Below are 22,126 nucleotides of genomic sequence, written 5' to 3'. Positions count from 1 at the left end.
AAACGGTCATAAGTCACTTTTTTCCATGCCGTTGTAACTGAACAGTCACTAAATGAACTGCTGTAAGTCAAGGACTACCTATATTGGGTTCCTAGTCTGAGTGTTCTCTCAGACCAAGAGGACTTTTGGAATGGCACGTGGCCACCAGGGCTACCCATAATGCTGTATCAAAATCTACTTTGCAGTATCTTACAACTTTCCATCCCTTGCAAGTAAGTAACGTCTTGCTTTTAGGGTGCTTTACAATTTATTATGAAATTCTACTAATTTGCTAAGTGAATCACTGCATATGTTAAGCGAATCATGTGGTCGTTAAGCAAATCCAACTTCCACTTCCATCTGGGAAGCTCACAAATGGTGGTCACATGACACCAGGACGCCAAACCATCATGATACATACCAACTGCCTGAATTTTGATCAGGTAACTATGGGGATGCTGTGACAGTTATAAGTGGAAGGACTGATTGTAAGTGACTATTTTTCAGTGTCGTACTTTTGAACGATTGCTAGAAGAATGGTTCTAAGTTAAGGGCTACCTGTAGTAAAAAACTTGCTTGTTGTGCTCAGATCTGGAAAGATACATTATTGTGTTACTCAAGAAAAGTTCTACAATGAATAGGCAATGTTTAGATTAGTATTATGTATAATTCGAGGTAATGTAAGATTTTAAAACTGATGAAATCATAATGTATGAACACTTTTAATGTTAGAAAACTATTGTACGTTATCTTGTCTCTTGGTTAGTGTATTTAAAAGGATAAAAATACAAACACTCAGCTGCCCTCACACACCACCTGGTGCTTCATTCAAAGCAACTGAATGTGTGTGCTTCTGTTATGACACAATAGCCAGCATCCTGTGAGCTTTTATTAATCTTGCATGAGATTTCTTAAAGTCTCCTCCATTACCCAGAAAATGTTCAAAGAGAACGCAGCAACTCTTTGAAGTAGCATTGACATCTCGTGTCAATGCAATGCTACCATTCTTGCAATATATTCTAGTAATTTTCTTCAAGATCATATCTCAGTTTCAAAAAGTTGGACAAAACAAAACAGCCCAGCACCCTTCTCTCCAAAAACGACATCCAAGGGATTGGATGGCATCTTAAGTTAGAAAAGGATGCCAATCTGTAAAATAGGTTTTATCATTCTAGTCACTGAATTTGTTAAAGGAAGCTGATTCTTTCAAGGCTGTGGTTCCTACTGTTTCGTGTTCATCATCATGACTTAAACTAACCATGATGATTTGTGTATAGTCAGTGTAGACAACGATTCAAAGAGGAAATGGGAAATTAATATCACATAAACTTTTTACTGTTTCTCTAACATATCAGTGGCTGCATCTAATTTACTGGGATAAGTGTTTTGCATACATTCTCTGATTGCTATATTACAATATAATTGATTGATAGAAATGAATTCTTCTGTACAGCCCACGGTTCCTGAGCTCCTTTATTAAGACCAAGTCTGCACTGCCTAAGTAACTATTAACTTGGGAAAAATCTTTAAGATACTGATTCCCTGGGCTTATTAAGTCTAATATAGAGCTTTCAAGATATTTTCATTAAGAAAGTTTTGTTAATAAAGATCTTTATTAATAAGACCTATTATGAAAACCATTACTGGAAAAGAGCAAAGTGTTACTATGCAGGAGGAAGAAACACAGAGGATAGAAATAAAAGCAAAATAATATTTCTCCTTGGAAAGAAAGGATTTTGCTCTACCAGGATTGGTCTGAATTGAGAAAGAAAGAAAGAAAGAAAGAAAGAAAGAAAGAAAGAAAGAAAGAAAGAAAGAAAGAAAGAAAGAAAGAAAGAAAGAAAGAAAGAAAGAATGTGTCTCACAAAACATGGAGTGTAAGACCAGGATAGGTGTTGCTAGCCTTTTTGGGCTGGTAAGCATATTGGAAATATTGTGGAGTATTGTAGTGTTCTCATAAAATGGAGGGCATGGGCCTTTTCAGTTCACAAAATGGCTTCTATCATGACTGAGTAGACTCCTTTTATTGGAAGATATTGTGGTCGGTTCCTCCCAGTCACATTAGCTAAACCTTCACACTTTTTTTCTATGGCTTTCAGGGTAGGTAATGTTGATATTTTTGTTTAGCTAGTGATCCTAGCCTAGCAATAGCACTTACACTTGTATATCACTTCATAGTGCTTTATAGCCCTCTCTAAGTGGTTTACAGAGTCTGCATATCATCCCCAACAATCTGGATCCTCATTTTGCCAACCTCAGAAGGATGGAAGGCTGAGCCAGGATCGAACAATTGGCAGTCGGCAGAGTTCATATGTTTTAGCCTCCAGTCCCTTAATCATCTTTGTTGTTCTTCTCTGCACTCTTTCTAGAATCTCAACATCTTTTTGTATCAGGGTGACCAAAACTGTATACAATGTTCCAAGAGTGGTCTGTCCTTCCTTCCTTCCTTCCCTCCCTCCTTCCTTCCTTCCTTCCTCTGTCATTCTGTCATTTCCTTCTTTCCTCCCTCCATCAAACTCCTGTCATCTTACCCATTTATTTTTCTTATGGGAAGTTTCCAGGGAGAAAATCAGTGGAGAAGCCAGCAGAAAGTTGTGCAATTTAATCATGTTTTCTTCAAAACTGGCATTTCTTTTTGTCAAGTTGCTTCACTTTGCACTGCTCTTCTGCCTTGCCCAACTACAGGGAAAATTCAAGAAGCAGAATGACCCTCAGCACATCAGTGGAGAGAACACTGGGTCCCCCATGGCATTAAGTGCCACATTGAAGAAAATTGCAGCCATATCCCACTGCCAAAGCAAGCTGTTAAAGTAAAGAATCTTAGCAATTCTGTTCAAGAAGGACTCGTAATTAATTAGTACAAAAACTTCCTTTTTGCTCATCAGTGTATTTTTCAGAAAGATCTACAAGTGAAAAATAAATACTGCATGTGCTTTTACAAAGAAGAATACCTTTTATAGTATAGCTCATGGAATGCAACTCAGTTCTTATTATCAGCTGCATTATAACTGTCATACTTTGCAAATGTTATCTACTATTTGTCCAAAAATTAATTTCCTAGTACAGTTTCATTGCTGAAAATATTTGTCAGTTTCTGTTGGTACTTAATGGGCTTCAGACTAAAGTGCTGACTAAATTAAAAGATATTGATAATTAAATGCCATCCATTTTAAATATATCTGTCATACTGTATGTTCCTACTGTATAGGCTTTTTTACAAATGGCTCACTGGAGCAACATACGGTTATTATTTTCCTTGGGGGGGGGGAAGGTAAAAGAATATATTTCATTCAAGCTACTAAGAAGCACTATCTTAAAAAGAATATGCCAGCACCCTTCTATATGTAAAAATATAGTATTCAGATCAGGTATACCCAGGCTAGTAATGACTTTCCATACAGCTATCCATTTCATTTTGCTAAAATTACAGGGAAGCACAGTGAAATTTTATGTTAATGGCACATTCTTCTTCTCATTTACGGCTTTCTTTTTATATTCCAATAACAACCTTTAATTGTCAAGTGCAAATACTGTAAGACATAAACAGCCTCTTCTGAATTATATTTGTAACAGCTTATCTAGTTTATCTTAAATATGAGATGCATACATTACTGCATCTGAGACCATGTGCTATAATGCTTCTATTGGCATACTAACTCTAATGATGTTTTCTCCAATTCCATATTATTGAAGGTATTTTTATGACATACTTAGTCAAATGCTCAAATATGGATCAAAGGCATCTCTTAACATGCTAGACTTTGTTAGCTTTAAACCTGACCTGGGTGTCTTCAAGGAAGCAAGGTAGGACAAATCAGATACCACCACATTGTAATGCAAGCTCAGCATCTTTTATACACACGTTGTGATGTTCCACACATTTATATAAGAGGTGGAGCTTAAGTTGTGAATCTTATTTTGTAAAGACCCTAATGCTCTCTGAGCTTGGTTATTTTCTTGCAGATTATTATCCAACAAGATAATATCTTTAGTGCTGGAAGTGAGTTTATATAGAGAGGCTTGTTTTGTCAGTGCTGCTGGAAGTGTTGTTTTCTTCCTGATGGTTCCTTAATCTTTTGTTAACTGTTTATTTGTAGTTGATTGGACTACTGTTTACTTCTTGATTGTTGGTCTAGTATTGTTGTTGTTAGTTGTGAAGTCGTGTCCAACCCATCGTGACCCTATGGACAACATTCCTCTAGGCCTTTCTGTACCATCTTCTGGAGTCCATTTAAGCTCACACCTGCTGCTTCAGTGACTCCATCCAGCCATCTCATTCTCTGTCGTCCCCTTCTTCTATTGCCCTCCATCTTTCCCAGCATCAGGCTCTTCTCCAGTGAGTCCTTCCTTCTCATTAGGTGGCCAAAGTACTTGAGTTTTAACTTCAGGATCTGGCCTTCTAAAGAGCAGTCAAAGGCCTCAATTAATTATTATTAATTGTATTAATTTCTGCTTATTTGGTTGTTGATTGTTGGCCAGGAGGTGTTTTGGGTTTTTTGTTTACTTTTCAGCCGTTTAATTGTCTCTTTTGAATGATGTGTAAATGTTGCCTACCTCTATATGCTCATTGATGGCTGATTTGTCTGACTGCCAGGCTTCCAAGAATTCTGTAGCATTTTTGGAACCAGATAGTTTGATTGGTTTGTAATCCAGTGCATTATATAAACCCAGTAAATAGATTAACTCAGTAGCATTGTTAAGAAAGAATATATCCTTTTATTGATCATCTCCGAAAATTACTTCCTTGGAAACTATTGAATAGGAAGAAAAGTCCACTTCCTATAGGGCAGGAGTGTCAAACTGCTGGCCTATGGGCTGGATGCATCATGGTGAAACCATGCCCACCCCATTGCTGGCAATGGGAAAAAAGTCGCGATATATCACAACCTGTCACATGACATTGCAAGTTTGATACCCCTGCTATGGGGCATAATCAGATATCCTTAGGAAATCCATTGTTGTTCCAAAACAGTGGGTATTTAGCAAAATATGGCCTGAATTTACACACTATCCACATTGCTCCCAGGTCATTCTATGGGAATATGTCAGATGCCCAAAGCTATCTCGATTTGCTTCCAGAATGTGTTGCAGCCAACACCAAAAATGATTATTTGTTACATGAAGTTCACAATGCTACAACCTCTGTTTTTCTATCCCTATTTCTTTCTCCTTGGCTGGATTCAAAGAGCATATTCAATTCTAATGAAATCTGATGTTATGGCTTCCCATCTTGTATCAATTCATTCACTGTGGTTTATCCCACAGTTATAAGCCACAGTTAAATAAAGCATGGTTTACTATGCTGTACAAAGCAGATTATGTTTCATTTGATGACCCTTTAATCAAAGTGACCTGTGGAGCCAAATCAAAACAGGCTATCATTTGAAATGGCCAGCCTGCTCCCTTCTGGATGATAAAATGGCCTCAAGGTTGTTTTGCACAGAACTAACAAAGCATATATTTTCATTCAGAAAGTTTCAGGTTGATGGGTTGGAAAAAGGCCCTCTCTGGAAACACACAGACATATTGCTAGTCAGCACAGATTAAGCTAACATAACATGATGAGCCAGAACATGGATTTACACTAAGGCCAAATCTAACCAAGTGTGGTGAATTGCACCAGTGCAGCCAGTGGGGCTTTAGTTGCCTTAGTTAAGTGTGTGGTGTAAAACAATTACTGGGTTTTTCACAATTACTTCATAATATCTCTTTTCTCAGTAGCACATCAGAAGACCATATCTCTTGGGGTCATTATGACCAAAATAAAATTGTCCTTGTCATCTTGATTTATGAGAGAAAATTAATTCATGAGCATGGGCACAAGAGTTTGGATACCCTTTTGTATACACACAGACCTATGGACACCCTTGCTTTTCCCCTTTTTCTCTTTGTTAAATATCATTTAAAATAAATTGAGCCCAAGCAATACCTTTTTAACAGCTTTCCACACACAGGGTTAGTTAATTGCTGTTAATGTCATTCATAATAATAATTGGAATAGCTAACATGCAATTCTAATTGGTTCAAGTGTTACTTAATAATTCTTGCAGCCACAATGCACTGAACTCATTTAGAGAGGAAAAAGAATCCCCACATTGTCAGAAAAATAATCCAAATTCATGGTTATTGGTGAAATTAGGCTGAAACAGCCATTACTAAAGATGAAGCAGACATGAAAGCAGAGCAGAAGGAAAGAAATTAACAGGATACCCAGCTACAAAGTATAAATAGATTCATTTACAATTGTACCAATATCCCAGTGAAAGTCTTGAAGTTGGTCAGGCTAAGGACAGATCATTCTGGAGAAAGTCTATTTATGTTCTTGCTAAGATTCAACATCTAGTTGAATGGCACAAAATCAACCAGTCAATCAAACAAAATGGATTAGGAACCAAGAATGCCATCTTTGGAAGAAAAATACATCAATGCAGTAAATTGAAGAATGACATACAGCAAAGATACCACTTTTCATCAAAATGTTGTCAAAGCAATCTGCATATCCAAACATTAACAATAACAACAACTTGATTGTCACTTTGAATGTATAGTCATAGGAATTGGCTGTGTCTAGTTTAATGAAAAGAAGGACTAGGGGTGACATGATAGCAATGTTCCAATATCTATTGGTCAACCTATTCTCCAAAGCACCAGAGGGCAGAACAAGAAGCAATGGATGAAAATTAATCAAGGAAAGAACCAACCCAGAATGAAGGAGAAATGTCCAATTAACTAGTGGAACAACTTGCCTCTGAAGTTGTGGGTGTCCAACACTGGAGGTTTTTAAGACGAGATTTGTCTGAAATGGTATAGAGTTTCTGTTGAGCAGGGGGGTTGGACTAGAAGATCTCTAAGGTCTCTTCTAACTTTGATATTCTGTTCTGTTCCATATGCTATGCCCATTTGTGGACTGTTTTATCATGGTAGTCCTCTCTGGCATAAATTGGCCCATCTATAAAATATCACACAAAAGGAATCAATATGAAGGCTGTTCTTTGTCCTACTAATTGACTGAAATACCCTGACACATTGACAAAATTTTGCACAAGTAGGTATTACAATCAACTGATAATTATTTTGCAAACTTTTAACACAAGTGTGAATGAACTGACAGAACTGAAAAGTGGAGGCGAACTAAACATGCTCCAGGATCAGAATTAATGTTGGCAATTCTATAGAAACTGAAATTAAACACAACGCCTTCCTTTACAAGCCCCAATTGTAGGGATGAAGTACTGACAATATTTCAGATGGATTCTATTGTTCCTTTCAATCAAATTTCCTACCGCAACCTGTTGGCTCAGATTTTTAAAATGAATGTATAGTTATTAACGAATTGCTACTCTCACTTTTAGAAAAGTGGGGATTAATTCCTCTGTGGGTTTCATATTGATGCTTCTTGTACTGCTGTCTTAAACATTTTCTGCTAGCTATTTTGTGAAACGCTGGAATCATTTTCATTCCAAGGAGGATATTAACGCATTTTAGAATGATCAATGCTTTACTGCCTCTCCAATTCAGTGTTTATTGGTTATTCATTTGGATGCATGCTTCACAGTGACAAATTTATATCACTTAACTTGCTTCAACCACTTTAGCTAATCAGTGTAGCTGTTAATATGATCTTTCCCTACATGGAAAGAGTTCATGCTAAGATTGTCCTCTGGTTTTAATGAATTATTTCTTCCCCTAAACATTAAATAGGCTATTTAAAAAAAAAATCATTGTGGTTCTTGGTAATTGGTGTCCACAATTTTTAGCAACAGACTATTTCTCTCTAGAGAAGTTTGTAAAACTTTCTCCTTTCATTCAAGTTCCATCCCCACCCAGCAGATGTTGGAATTCCATACTCCGCAACAGAGATACTACATTAGAATTTTCCATTATTGACATATTTATAGACCAAATACTGTGGATCACAGCCCATTTCTTTTTTTTTCAGAGTGCAGGAATAGTGCAAGATTACAGTATACATGTTCATGGATGTTCTGTTTCAATGTTTCTCCATCTTGGCAACTTTTAAGATGTGTGGACTTCAACTCCCTTAATTCCTTAGCCAGCATGCTGACTGGGTAATTCTGGGAATTAAAATGGCTAAAGTGGAAAAACAGTTCTATCAGATCTAGCTTCTTTCAAACTTTGGGGGGGGGGGGAGGAAGCTTAAATAACTATGCACAGTTTTTTTTTTTTAAAAAAAAGACAATCTAATGTACTGGGTGAATGTATATTCTCCTACACATTTCTAATCTTTTCTATATTAAGCAGAATCACAAACAAGGTTCATGTTATGAAATGCACTTACACTCTTAGCAGTTAAGTGATTTTACTCATTGTCTTAACCTTTGATATAGAAAATATTCATTTTAGCATTTTATTTATAATTTCATATAATAGTATACTTCTTACTTAGATTTATATTGTTGTATTAATTATAGATTACACATTAAGATTGTACATGTATTTGTATAATCTTAATGTGTAATCTATATGTATAACCTTAATATACCAATCATAATCATTGGTATTTTTAAATTTGTTCTAGTATCTTGCATCCTAGTTATTATTATAATATATAGGCTATGCTATTGTTATAATGTTTATAAATTATAAACTAATATTATAATTTTAGTAGTGAATGGAAATGTTCGTACTCAATGATCAAATTGAAGGAAAGTCCTTTGCAAAGATAAAAATTAAGTAGCCCTTGTAATTCTCTCTACAATTAACATTAACCCCCATGTTCCTAAAACACTTAAACATCATTTAACATTAAAATTCCCTATTTTATCTTTATGATGTAAACTGCTGAACAAAAAGTCTTTTTTTTTTCTTGAAAGTTTTGCATGATCAATAAGCTCACTCCATTTTTCATAGATTTTGTTCGATCTAAGGAGTATGAGACTCCTGCAAATATTATTTAGTTGCTTACTAGCGATTTCTAAAAAAGTAAATGAGAGTTTTTATATATTGTAATGGCCTTCCCAGAGCCTGGCATTATGGAAAGAGCTTTTGCAAATTGTTACAGATACAAAAAAAAAAAAAAAAATCTGTTCTCTCTTCAGGAAAAAGAGAAGCCACCTTTGCAATCCATCAGTAGGTGGCTAGCGAGCTGGCAAAGAAATCACAGCACAAAAGTTGAAGAATTGGGTAGTAAAATAGCTCATTCAGATGCCAAGAATTCCGTAGCTTATTTTTTTTTTCTTTTCAAGAAATCTTTTTAAGAGGTCTAAGTAAGAAGACGGGCCCTTTTGCATAAAAAATAGATACTAAGGCATTGACATGTAAGCTATGTAAGTTTTAAGTTCCCAAAGGACTGCTCATGTAGTAAGTGCAACAGCAGTACATAGCTTATATCCTATGTTTTTTTCTTCTCTAGATAGAACAATGAATAGAATAGAATAGAATAGAAAAAAGGAATAGAAAAAATAGAATAAAATAGAATAGAATAGAACAGAACAGAACAGAATAGAATAGAATAGAATAGAACAGAATAGAAAAAAAGGAATAGAAAAAAGGAATGGAATGGAATGGAATGGAATAGAATAGAATAGAATAGAATAGAATAGAATAGAATAGAATAGAATAGAATAGAATAGAATAGAATAGAATAGAAAAAAGGAATAGAAAAAAGGAATAGGATAGGATAGGATAGGATAGGATAGAATAGAATAGAATAGAATAGAATAGAATAGAATAGAATAGAATAGAATAGAATAGAATAGAATAGAAAAAAGGAATAGAATAGAATAGAATAGAATAGAATAGAATAGAATAGAATAGAATAGAATAGAATAGAATAGAATAGAATAGAATAGAATAGAAAAAAGAAATAGAAAAAAGGAATAGGATAGAATAGAATAGAATAGAATAGAATAGAATAGAATAGAATAGAATAGAATAGAATAGAATAGAATAGAATAGAATAGAATAGAATAGAATAGAATAGAATAGAATAGTTGGAAGGGACCTTGGCGGTCTTCTAGTCCAGTCCCCCCCCCATTCCAGCAGAAGAACAGTCTCTTTTAAAGAATCTCCAGTGATGGAGCGCCCACAATTTCTGGAGGCAAGCTGTTCCATTGGTTAATTGTCCTCACTGTCAGGAAGTTTCTCCTTAATTCCAGGGTGCTTCTCTCTTTGATCATTTTCCAACCACTATTTCTTGTCCTGCCCTCTGGTGCTTTGGAGAACAATTTGACCCCCTCTTCTTTGTGGCAGTCTCTCAAATACTGGAATATCGCTATCATGTCACTCCTATTTCTTCTTTTCTTTAGACTATGAATTAAGTCTTTGTCTTAATTGCCTTCTCTGGAGATTCTTGGTCCATCAAATGTCATTGATCCTTGGCATGGGCAGAGTATACCCCCCTCTCCAACTCTACCTTAACAACAAAAAGTGCAAAGCAGAGGCTGTTCTCAAGAAAATCCTTTCTGGGGAATCATCGCAGTTGCTTTTTGATTTATCATTGTATACAGAGAAAAAGAATGATTGGATTCCACCCTTGAACACTCTTCATTTGTTTTATGAATAACTGGGTGCCGTGTTTAACATTCTCCAACAGCATATGAATGAGAGAGAAAGAGAGCGAAAGAGAGAGAATGTCAGAGAGGGGGGGGGTTCATTAAAATGGAGGAACCCTGTTTCTTCTCTTCCCCTTGCCTTCCTAAAAAATACACAACTCTGTTTGACAGATCAACCTTGCATTTGTACAAAAACAGTTCTCCCCCATCCCAAATCAACTCAGAGAATCCAACTGAATCAGAAGTGTCTTCCAAATCAATTTAAATCGGCAATTCAAATTGCATCAATGAATCAAATTGGATTGCAAGCCTACTCGTGCATACCAGAAATAGGTTGCACAGGGGGATGTTCTCAAGTGTGACAGCCATACAAAAAGAAGACATGGAGTGACAAGCTTATAGAAGTGCTTGACTGTTGCATTCTTCCAGGATGCTTTTTCAACTAATTTACAACCCTGAGATTTTCTGATAATTTCTACCCAAAATATATTGGATGTGACCCTACTTAGCTTTTTGAAATGAAAAAAAGATCAATCAAGGTGCTGCTATGAATAAACATTTGTTCATTCATTCATTCGTTCGTTCGTTCATTCATTCATTCATTCATATATGTGTATGAATAAATGAGTGAGGATTATAGTCTTAAATATAATCCAGCTCTCCCTTGTAATGTAGATTTTGGCTAGAATATCTAAATACCCGATTATTTCAGACACAATTTAAAAGGGGAAAGGATTCTAATTTTAATTCTAATTCCAAGGAAAGGAATAATTAATAGGAAAGAAAAGGAGAATACAAGTAGCCTGAGAACACCAGATAGGGAATCCATTCCACTCAAGATACTGTTGGACTAAAACTCCATCATCTTTGTCTACGGAACACATGGGATGGAGGTTATGAGCACTGGAACCCTAATGAAATGAAAAACCATATTTTTCATCATTAAATCTAAAAAAGGGAGAAAAAAAAGGAGATTTTGACAGATGAGCCAGAAGAGTAAGGAATGTTATTTGCATGTCAACAGCTGAAGCATCAGTCCTCAGCATTTTAGGTGACATAAGGAATTTTTGCAAACAGGTTACTCAGTGGTTCAGTTCTGCTTAAGGAATATTGGAATGGACATATGCAAATTGGAAACTGGAAATCAATGGGAAAGGTTGAACACCAAGCAATTAAAAAAAAAACTGTAGGATTAAGCATCCCTGAGCAATAGAATTCTATAATTCAGAAACAGATATTTTCAAGAAAAATAGTGTGATTTTTATAGCATGCTCAACCTTAAACTTGGATTAACAAAGCATTATTTTAGGATTTGCCCAAGCAAATAAATGATATGGTATCCTGGTCACCTAAAATTCTATGATAATGTCTGGTTTTCTAAAAAAAACATTCAACCACATATTACCCAACTCCATTTTAACTTGTCCAGCATTTTGTGTGAAACCAGTTTCCCAATTCTCAACATTCCACTTGAGTGGATCAAGCAAGCTCAGAAGCAGAAAGCATGGGACCAGACTGTCCACTAGATTAGAACATCAGTGCACAACATCAGCTGATCTTGCTACCCAAAGCAAGAATCTCAGCTTGTTATGTCACCAATGAACCTTCCTTCTGCTAAATGTATGGCACACATGTTATATTTTGCATTGTAGTTTTCTTTATTAATGCTTTTCTAGTATCTGTAACACAAGTAGTTTATCAAGAAGGGCCTCTTTGAACTTCTGTTTGAAAGACGTCTGGTTCCAATATTGGTCTGACAGATCCATTGTGACTAAGTAGGCTTCTTCCTGATCCTTCGAAGATTGTCACATCTTTATTTATCCAGATCTTTCCAGACACAATGAGTCACTTTGGGCTTCAAATGGTGTCTGCTGCTGTAAACGTCTCCAAGAAATCTTAAGTCATTCATTTCTACCATGGCAGGAAACTGATGGTGGCATCTTCCTTCTACCGCTTAGAAATGGATTGAGTGACACAGGTGGATCTGTAAGATATTACCCCAAAGCTGCCCAACTCACACTAATGAAAAAGCTATTTACCTTCACCATCACTGCCATCTGACATCTGTTTAGTTTATCTTGTTGTTCCTTTCTATTGCTGTGTCCTCTGTGTCAAGAGTGATCAACGCTTTTCTGAAATAGGGGTCAGGGAAAAGCCAGCCAAATTAATCACTGTGAGGAAGAAGCAAGGTATATCTATCACACAAGCTTGCTACCATAGCATTAGGATGAATAAGGTCATTTGTTGACAGTAGCCCAAGAGCTCAGACATCTTTGGAAAAGGAACAGTCTCCAGCAACTGGTGCTGGGAGAAAGGTGCTGGGGGACTGGGATCAGCCTTGTCTGAAGCAAAGCATTTGTAGAATAAAGGACAGGGACAGGACAGGACCCTGTGTGTACTTCAAATATACATCTTCTGATTTTCTGAAGTCCATACCAATTCAGAGGAAATAATGTATGACTGGGAAAAAAATTACAGTATTTATTTCAGAAAGAAATCTCTACTATGTTTTATTTTGCTTTTTCGTATGACAAAAATCCTATAAAGTAAGTTGGGCTGAAAGGAAGTATGAACATGAGTACCCAAACTCATCTTATGAGCTTCAGGATCAGACGGAGATTGGAATTATGGAATGGGTATTCTGAATATAACATTTCTTGGCTCCAATAAAACATCTTGAAAAAAAGAATCTCAAGAGGTGAAAAAATAACCTCCAGTCTCATGCTTTAACACCAGCCAAATGTTTTCTGACAAATAAAGCCCACACCTTTAGGAGGTGTAATCGAATATCACCACTAGGAGATGGATTCAAAACAAGTCAACTCATTTTGATAAAATGACTAATCAAGGAGCACAATCGGTGCTTCAAGAAGAGAAGTTGCAATAAGTTGAATGGAAAATATGGCCCCTATCGCAACCACATGCATTTTTCTATGACTGACCCTACCTTATGGATGTGATCTGGAAGGCCCACACCCTATAGCTTTCCATCTAGACACTGGGGTACAGTGAGGATATCTGGAGTTGGTTGTGGGAAATCCCAAGGAGATAACTGAGGCATCAAGTTGTTTTGATTTTATGGTTTTTATAGTTCTGGGTTTTATTGTTGCTGTGAGCGAACCAATTGTATTTTAAGATGGGCGGCTATACAAATCTTTTAAATTAAAAAAAATTGCCCTCTTTTCTTATCTGGCTCTTTCGTTTTGGCACCTAAATCAAAAGTGATACACATCCAAAAAGAATGTATGTAAAGCTTTTGATGTTGTTGTTGTTGATGATGATGATGATGATATCCATTCAGTCATATCCAACTCTTTTTTTTAATTAAAAGTTTTACAAATTACAATATAAACCCACCCATCCCCTCCCCCCCTCCCCCAGATCCCAGAGCTGATTACAGGGTAACAAATAAACAAACATAATTTAGCTAACATAAACCAACTAAACTATCAATCAAAAACCATAATAAACTTTAAGTCCTCCTCAAAACAAATATTAACAAATTAAGACAACAATAATAATACAATTAATACTATTAATAATTATCTAAAATCTATTCAAAAGCAAGATAATACTTTTCAGTTTCATACTTCTTCTGAATATAATCAATCCATCTTCTCCAAACCATAATATATCTTTCTTGTGAATGATCCTTCAAATAGGCGGAGATTTTCGCCATTTCTGCTAAATTAGACACCTTAAGTATCCATTCTTCCAAAGTAGGCAATAAGTTTTTCTTCCAATATTGTCCCACCAATAATCTTGCAGCAGTTATAAGGTTCAACATCAAATTAGTACTCTTTGAATTTTTTTTAATGCTCTGGCTGGTGGTCAGCTTGGATGGTGTCCAGCCACCATGTTCTTTGGTGGGCTGGTTTCTTTTTATGGCTAACTCTTTCAAAGATGGCTCAGATCTCAGTACTATAAGAGCTGGCAGATTCCAATACAATTCTCTTGCCTTGTGGCTGGCATCTGCCAGAGAGATTTGATTTTCCACTACAGTTGCTCCCTTAAGCAAAGTCTGCATTCAGGATGCATCAATTCAAGGGGTAGTTAAACTGAACTGGTACAATGAGTATGGGAGGGATATGAGTAGCAAACAAAACCTAATAATCAAGTGAGCAACTGCACCCAGCTGGCGAGGAAATCATGGAAAAGAACAAAGCTAGGCTGCAGAGGGCATCCAGGATTCATTTAGCTGTAAAGTCAGATATTTGTTTGGATGACAAGCTGCATAAATTCCGCAGCAACTAATGCTCCACTAATCAGGAATAATCCCCAACCTCCAAAGCATCTGTAAAAAAATGGTGAAGAGAAATGTACAATTCTGACTGATATTGAATCAGCATGTTAGTACCTCTAACTCAGCATTGTCTGCTTGAGAAATGGATTGGAAATTCATTTGTTAATTTAAAACTTTAGATTAGTCTGGTGCAGCATTCGTCAACCTTGACAATTTTAAGATGTCTGGACTTCAACTGCCAGAGTTCTCCAGTCAATATGCTGCATGGATGATACTGGGGGTCGACATCAAGACATCTTAACGTTTCCAAGTTGCAAAGCACTGGTTAGAAGTGGGAAAACTGGAAGTTTAGTCCTTCCCTACACAAGGAACCCAGCTGTGTGACCTTGGGCTCAGCCTAAGGAGAAGGCAATGACAAACCAATTCTGAAAATTTTGCCTGTCCATGTGAAGACTGGCTTGAAGGCATGGTGGGTGGGGAGGTTTTAGATGAACTGAAGTGGAGAAATAGCACTTCTGTTTTGGAGATTTTCTGCTGCCCCTCCCAAAAGTTGTTGGTGGTACTTTGATAAGGAGGTGAACCTTGGCCATTGCAATAGAGCAATTATGGTGAACCTTTTAGAGACCGAGTGCCCAAACCACAACCCAAAACCCACTTATTTATCACAAAGTGCCAGGGCTGCATCAACATTGTGGTGTCTTCGGGGGGGGCATGGGGGCATCGCCCACTGGGTGGGCATGGCCCATCAGGTGAGCATGGCTGCAGTTGTCACGACAGACTGGATGGGTATGGCTGGGGTGGGCATGGCCACCTCAATGTTGCTTATGGGGGGGATGCCTGTGGGGGCCAGGCAGGGTTGGGGGAGATCCAGGGGGTCTCTGGCAGGTGGGGCAGTGGACAGGAGGCCCAGCATAGATGGGGGAGGCATGCAATCCTAGCAGTAACTGGGGGGCCATGGCGCCAATGGGGATCCAGCTTTCCCTGCTCACGATGGCCTTTGGCTTGCTGGGTGTGGGTGTGCTCTACTACCTCTACTCGAGCGTGCTAGCTGGCCGCTTCGCCTGCTTTGTGCTGGGTGGGGCTGTCGCTCCGGGTGGTGGCAGGGGACTAATGGACTGCAAGCTGCTGGCAGCGGCAGCGCACATGCCCACAGAGAGGGCTCTGAATGCCGCCTCTGGCACATGTGCCATAGGTTCGCCACCATTGCAATAGAGAAAGCATTGAATACAAGGTGAAGGTAACCCATGGGGAGAGGAGGGGAGAGGAGGAGGAGGGGGGAGGGAAGAGGGAAGAAGGAGGAGGCTAGAAATGCCAAACTACTCCTGTTGGGGTAGAATGGATTGCTGAGCAAACTGGGGGCACAAACAGGAGAAGGAGAATTTTGTTTGCATGTATGCATGGGCACGATTGTGGAATAAGCATCTTTTTTAAAAAAAATATTGATTTTTTTAACATAAACACCTTGATATTTGCTAAACAGCGTGCTGTCTGGGCTTATATTTACAAAGTAATCGCTAACAATCAGTTTCTGTATTCCAAAGTCCACATAGCTTTGCTTGATTTTCTCTTCTTCCAATAATATTCTCTGTGGGATAAGCATCCTAACACAGGGGGCACGTGGCTCATAAAGGCTTGAATATATGGTTAGAGAAGGGAAGAGCGATAGATGTCACAAATGAGAGAACTATAGGGACTCAAATAAATAGATCACCCTTTGGGAGAGCCAGTTTTCGATACACGGATAACGTTTGAGTTTCTCCAGTTCGCCCAGCTGGTGCCTTCAGACTGGCCATGGCACCCCAGCAGCCATCAATAGCTCTCAAAAGTTGAAGAAACCCTGGCTGCCTTTGCAACACTTTGCAAGAAATATAGTCAAGAGCTTTGAAGCTCTTCTTGAATAAAAACTAGGGTTGAAAATGGAGGTCAAAGCAAAAAAAAAAAAAACAGCGCTGTGTGAAGAAGAGCAGTGGAGTCTATTAGCATGTTGTTAAGGTGCCACCAATTCTTAACAAAGCTCGTATTAGCGATGCTGCTCATGTAGACCTCTCCCTCTCTTCCATCCCTGATTGCAATTTCATTAATGGCGCTGCAAGAATAAACTCTCCAACTCTGCTGGGTCCGTTCTCATTATTGGTCACGCATTTGATGTGCAAGATTATAAGCCATCTGAAATCTGTCTTGATCCCTTTGCTCTGCCCCCAGTGAGAGAAAAAAAATGTATTCCCTCCAGAAAAGTCAGCTGTCACGTTGCTTTTGGGGGGAGGGGGGTCGGTGATGCTATAACTTAACAAGGGTCATGAAGGAAACTCACCCCACTATCCAATATGATGAAATTATATAAACAAGGAGAGAAGAAAGTCTGGCATGGTACATTTGGCGAAGGTAGTCAATTGTGCCCACTCATTTTCAGTGTTTTTTTTAATTCTCTTGCCAGATCTATTTCTCTCTCTAACCTTTTCTGCAAGACCGATGCTTTTCAGAAATGGGGCCCTGATCCATGTAGAACTATAATAACAACAACAACAACAACAACAACAACAATAATAATAATAATAATAATAATAATAATAATAATAATCTTGATAGGTAGACAAAATGCCAAATCCAGTCTGAACATCTGGCTGACTGTGCGATGATCCATAATAATAATAATAATAATAATAATTATCATAATCATCATAATCATAATCATAATAAAGTTGGAAGGGACCTTGGAGGTCATCTAGTCCAACCCCCTGCTCAGGCAGGAAACCCTATACCTTTCAGACAAATGGCTGTCCAGTCTCTTCTTAAAAACTTCCAGTGTTGGAGCATTCACCCACTTCTGGAGGCAGTTTGTTCCATTGGTTAATTGTTCTAACTGCCAGGAAGTTTCTCCTTAGTTCTAGGTTGCTTCTCTCCTTGATTAGTTTCCATCTGTTGCTTCTTGTCCTGTCTTCAGGCACCCTGGAGAATAGCTTGACTCCCTCTTCTTTGTGGCAGCCCCTGAGATATTGGAGCGCGGCTATCATGTCCCCCCTCGTCCTTCTCTTCATTAAACTAGACATACCCAATTCCAGCAGCCTTTCCTTATATGTTTTAGCCTCCAGTCCCCTAATCATCTTTGTTGCTCTTCTCTGTATTTCTAGAATCTCAACATCTAGAGTCTCAACTAATCCACTATGTCTTGAAAAGTGATCTTACTCATAAGTACACAAAATAGTAACTAGGGCAATATCTTTCTTAAGACTGCTTTCAGGCTCTTGCTGTATTTTTATTTAGTTAATGCAGCAAATAAAGATCAAATGAAATTGCTGCCCAGCCTTCTAAAGGCTTTCTCTACACAAAAGAAGCTGCTGATTTTTCCATTTCTTTTTCAAGACACTTTAGGTATTGTTGTTGTTTTGCTTAACGATGTGTTAGCATTTATCTTACTGTGGTCAGCCATGAAAAAAAAAATATTTATAAATTGTTCCTTCCATTCAGGATCTCCCTTAGAACTTTGCAGCCTCCTTGTGGGTCTATCTGTCAAGTACACAATTAGCCAAAACAGGAAACAGGGAACAAATTCTACAAGAAATACTGGAACTCTACTTTATTGATATAGGCTATCATATGAGAATGTTGACATTGTTGAAGGCCAGTTTGATCTAGTGGTTAAACACCAAGCTAGGGCCAGGAGACTGAGATTTCTAATTCTGTCTTAGGCATGAAAGCCAACTGGATGACTTTGGGGTCAATCACCAGGAGACTCTGAATTCTAGTCTTGCCTTAGGCATAAAAGCAGCTGGATGACTTTTGCCAGTCCCTCTGTCTCACTTCATGACGTCAGCCTTGGATGACAAATCAGCTGATCAATTTCTGTCACAACCAATGGATCAATGATTAATAAAAAAAAAAGTGGATCCCGTACTTGCAGAAAAATGCTAGGAAGAAAATAAAGAGGAACTGACAACATTTCTGCTTCCCTCCCTTTTATACCCCAAAGGAAATCAAAGCAGGCAATCTAAATTTCTTTCTCATGTTTTCGTGGCTGCCACATTTTTCATAATGGTTGCCACATTTTTCTCCAGAGTATTTTCATATTCTTTTATACATGGATAATATCTAAGCTGAAGGCAAGGTGGAGTAATATTGCAAATCGCAATAACACTTAGACTTATATACTGCTTCATAGTGCTTTACCACCCTCTCTAATTGGTTTACAGAGTCAGCATATTTGCCCCCAACAATCTGGATCTCCGGAAGGATGGATTAACCTCAAGTAGGTCAGGAACAAAATGCTGAATAAGTCAGCAGAGCATTCTAACCACTGTGCCACCACGGCTCTGGATAGCTTGAGACAAGTAGAGAAACAGCATTGCTGCAAATTATATAGGAAGAAATAAAGTAAAAGACTAATCAATGGACAACCCATCACAAGACAGAATTCAATCCAACAGACAAGGTATAGTTGAGTACCAAACACAAATTTCAGCACACAAGTGAGGGAGGATGGAACATGGGAAGATGGAATATGTAGTTGAAATATTTAGGGGGCATGTAGTTGATAAAAAGTGCTGTAAAATGTGGAGCAGGCTGGAGAAGACTGTAGGGTTGCAGTCAATGAGTTTTAGATCTCCTGGAAATCAATAATCACACACCAGAGAGCCAATTTCATTGGCATTTATGAGAGTGGTATAGACAAGACATAGTCTTCTTTGGGGGGAAAAAAAGTGTACAGTACAAGCGACTTTATTTTGAGACTTCCCCTGATGTGAGCCCAGCAAGCATTCTTTACTTCAGATTTATTAAAAGAAATATCTCTCTGTCACTCATTTATGCATCGACAGCAATAAATCTATGGAGGCTGAAAGGTTCATAAAAGAAGACGGGAAGGAGCTGCATTTTTACTACCTCACTTGAAACATTGTGTGCTCCTTAATCTCCAGTTGCAGTTGATGCTTCGTGTTTCTTACACTTTCATTGCTTAGTAATATCCCACGTGGAATGGCTAAGTGACTTGCACAATCTGTAACTTCTATTCTTCAGATCTTGGATACAGTCTTGTGACATTTAGTTTAAAAACAAACAATGTGAAAAATCAGCCTTTGGCTACACAAACCTTTATGTGACTATTCAGAAATCAATTCCCACAGAATCCAGTTGGATTCAATGTACAGAGTTGAAACACTCCCAAAAGTATGAAGAAAGTGGTGCAGTGCCCAGTGTCTAGCTGATGTCACAATATTAATACCATGTATTGAAACACCATGTCCCCATTAATGTACTGTAGCTTCAAGGGAGACACCCAGATTCTTAGTCTGCTTTAACTCTCACATGCTGGCCAATCTCAAATAACCTGAGGAACTCTAGAATTGGAGTTGCATGGTATTGCTGGGGGACTGGAGGTGTGAGCCAAAGGATCTCATTTCAGCTGCAACCAGGCGATTTGAAGATAGTCACTATATGCCTCATAATTTGGGCAGGACGTGGAAGCCAATTTGGAGATCATGGATAACAGGCATGTCAAATTTCTGGGTCAGATACATCACACTGAAACCATGCCCACCCTATTGCTGGCAATGGGGGAAAAGTCCTGATATGTTGCATGATGTCATGAGTTTGACATGCCTGATGAATAAGCAAGCCAGGAATCTACCTTGAGTGCCCCCTTGCTTTTAGGAATCATGAGAACTTTGCTTCTTTTATTCTTTACTAGCTCCCATCCCCACCCCAGACTGGTTGCCTCTCCTTCTGTTAGCCATACCAGATGGTATTTTCTATTAAAGGATTTTCCCCCAGATCTCCACAAATCATAATCATAATCATAATCATAATCATAATCATAATCATAATCATAATAATAATAATAATAATAATAATAATAATAATAATAACCACCTGGTAAGCTGTTGCAAGAAGATTGCACAGACTGACTACAAGCAGCGGCATGACAAAGTAGCAACAATGGTGCATTGGAAGATCTGCAAAAAATATCATTTGCCTGTAAGCAAAAACTGCTGGGATCATAAAATAGAGAAAGTCATGGAAAATGATAAAATTAAACTGCTCTGGGACTTCAGGATTCAAACAGACAAGCACCTGCAACATAACACCCCAGACTTAACAACTGTCGATAATAAAGACAAAAAGGTCTGGATAGTGGACGTGGCAGTGCCTGGAGACAGCAGAATAGATGAGAAAGAACTGGAGAAGATAACAAAATACAAAGACCTACAAATAGAAATAGAAAGACTGAGGCAAAAGCAAGCAAGGGTAGTACCAATAGTCATAGGCAACTTGGGTGCAATCCCCAAACATCTGGAGCACCACTTGAACACCATCATCGGCATTGACAAATTCACTATTAGTCAATTGCAAAAGGCGGCCTTACTAGGAACTGCTTCCATCCTGTGACGATACCTGTAATACCATCAAACATCCACATCTGCCTATCTCAGGTCCTGGGTAAGGACTCCATAGGTAGAAAAAATGCCAAATCCAGTCTGAACATCTGGCTGACTGTGCGATGATCCATCATCATCATCATCATCATCATCATCATCATCATCAAACATCCACATCTGCCTATCCCAGGTCCTGGGTAAGGACTCGATAGGTAGACAAAATGCCAAATCCAGTCTGAACATCTGGCTGACTGTGCGATGATCCATAATCATCATCATCATCATCATCATCATCATCTAATCTAGCTCATAAGGTAGCAGCATCCAGAAAAAGATCTCAAAAGAAAATTTTCAATGCCAGGAAGCTTCATATGGGTGAAGATGGCCTTCAGAATCTAAGTTCTTTAGATCTCAACATCTCCTTTGTCATCAAAAGGATACTTCTTAGATCTGAGTTCCTACTAATAAAATAATTTTTGATTTTCACTGTAGCTTTATTGTACGGTGGATTGCATTGCTGCCAAACTGTTATCTTGGAATATTGTATTGGCCCTAATCTCCTGTTGTAGATCTCTGACTACCCAGATGGTGCCTGTCACCTCCTCCCTCAATTCAAACAGGATGAAACTGTAATTAATATGGAAGCAATTCTCAGGAAGAAGTCTATGGCCAAGATTAGCAAGGAGGGAGTACCCAGCAATGAGAGTAGGGCTTTTAAAATCTGATTATTCTTAGGAGTTAGTGCATTTTATGTCCCCACTCACTATAAAATATAAACGTTTAGAATTGCCAAAAGATGACTTGACTCTCCACCAAAAAAATTCTGTTGAAATATACTACTAAAATATTTCTTCCTGCCCAGACTATAAATGAATACATTCCTCTTGGGAAAAGTAAAGATGATGTCAATTCTCTCTCTCTCTCTCTCTCTCTCTCTCTCTCTCTCTCTCTCTCTCTCTCTCTCTCTCTCTCTCTCTCTCTCTCTCTCTCTCTCTCTCTCTCTCCCTCCCTCCCTCCCTCCC

The sequence above is a fragment of the Crotalus tigris genome, unplaced genomic scaffold (assembly GCF_016545835.1).
Source record: "Crotalus tigris isolate CLP2741 ecotype Arizona unplaced genomic scaffold, ASM1654583v1 scf7180000018517.1768243, whole genome shotgun sequence".
Classification (NCBI taxonomy): Eukaryota; Metazoa; Chordata; class Lepidosauria; order Squamata; family Viperidae; genus Crotalus; species Crotalus tigris.
Note: the sequence above shows the minus strand (reverse complement) of the source record.